Source organism: Sardina pilchardus, chromosome 22 (genome assembly GCF_963854185.1).
Source record: "Sardina pilchardus chromosome 22, fSarPil1.1, whole genome shotgun sequence".
NCBI classification, from domain to species: Eukaryota; Metazoa; Chordata; class Actinopteri; order Clupeiformes; family Clupeidae; genus Sardina; species Sardina pilchardus.
The window spans coordinates 4,680,240-4,682,211 of NC_085015.1; positions in this window are offsets into that span (position 1 = coordinate 4,680,240).

The following is a 1,972-nucleotide window of genomic DNA, read 5'->3' on the forward strand; positions in this document are numbered from 1 at the left end:
TGGCCAGAGGAGGACCACTACACTGGCAATGACTGGGGTTTGCCTTAGGGCCCACCAACCATTGCGGTCTCCGCCCAAACCAACCAGCTGTCAACCGCTGCGCTGCCGCTGGCTTGTGGATCTAAAGTTTTGTCATGATAGCCTGTTTTTGTTTTGTACACAACCCTATAGATGATCGCTTATTCCAAGGAAGACACACACAAATAAATACAAACTACTTTAAGGGACACAAAGGTATGGAAGGACTCCAGCCACTGATATTGGACATATGGTGTAATTTTCTTCTGTATCTATCTAATGTAAAACTATACTTGCAACAATTTCTTATGTCATGTGAAATAATAAGATGAAGACCTCACTCATATGCATTAGCTCTTGCATAAAATCTTTGCAATAATGGACCATGTTTACGACAGACTCATTCCGACCCTAGGCCAACCTGGGGCCAATACACTGATGATTGCCTGGGGCCATATCAGGAGCGCGCCTGTCCCTGCTTACCTTTTTTATACTTTTGCTCATATACCATGCATTAGTTTGTGTAGTGCTGAATGTATTAGGGAAGCTGAACACCTTTTCTGTGATATATCTGTATGGAAGAGACCCCTTATCACAAACCAATAAAATGTCCGCATTTGATTGACATTGATAAATAGATATATGTTGTGCTGAAATAAAGCCATTTCACTGCTGATCTCATCTGTGGCAAATCATTTCACTGACACCACCTGCTGTAGCGAATGTGATGCACCAGACATTACATTACACTACATCTGGCTGATGCTTTTTAACCAAAGCGACTTACTGTACAACATGGTAAAAACATGTTTAAGCCTTTATAAGAGCAATGCTAACAACAATAAACAAAAAAACACAATAAGTGCATCTATGAGTGCAATTGTCTGTAGGGGGAGCGCAGCTAGGAATGAGGGCCTCCTACTTGTACCTGTCAAGGTTAAGACAAGACATCCTTAGAATCTGCCATTCAGACACCTGTATTGGCCAAACAGGCCTTGATAGAAGAGTCACCGCAGGTTTTGTGTGAACTGTTGGTTTGTGGCACATGTTTTAGATACAGGGGATGACAAACTCATTGGGGATATAAATCATATGACCTGTTCCATGTGTTGCCAGGAGAGGGAAGAGAGCCAGGGATAGGAAAAAGTGTATTTTCTAGGAAAGAGATAATAAGGAGGCATGCGGGCGGAAGCTGGAGAGCAAGCTCCAGAAGACCAACCTAAGAGATGTGTGGTTGGGTATGAAAACCATAACAGGATTTAACATGAAGGAGGGAAGTCTTGATCGGGCAAATGAACTGAACATGTGTTTCAGCTGGTTCAGTACAGGGCACTCCGTTGCGTCCCCCAGCTACACAGACCCTGTATCCTCCACACTCATACTATGGGGGTCTCTCTCAGTATACATCTTTATACACTTCCTTCCTCGGTCCTCGTTCCCACTGATCTAGACAACCCTGGAGGACCGAGCATCGAGGAGAGAGGTTGAGAGGCACCCTGTGTTCTCTTGCAAGCCACTTCAGTGGTTGTAGCTTAAGATCACTGCCTCTCCCCATATCCACCATCCCTCCCACCATGGACATCACCTGGTCAGGCTGAGCCAACATCATACCCCTCCCCCTCCATCCCTCTAACATGATTGTCTGTATCCAGGGGCCAGGTGAAGCTTGGTGGTATTCTACAACACCTTTTTAGCCAGGGGAGGGTGCTTATACTGTAGAGGACATGTTGCCTTGTTCTAGTCCCGAGAAATACTTTTCCATCTGCCCTCAATGACTATAGACTGCTTGTCTTAACATTGTACATCATGAAGGTACTAGAGACTGGTCTTGGCCCTCTTAAGATCATAGATGACCTGCTACTTGGACCCATTACAGTTCACATACTGACCAGGGCTGGGTGTCATGCCACAATCTACCTGCTCCGCAGAACACACTCTCACCTGGACAGGACTA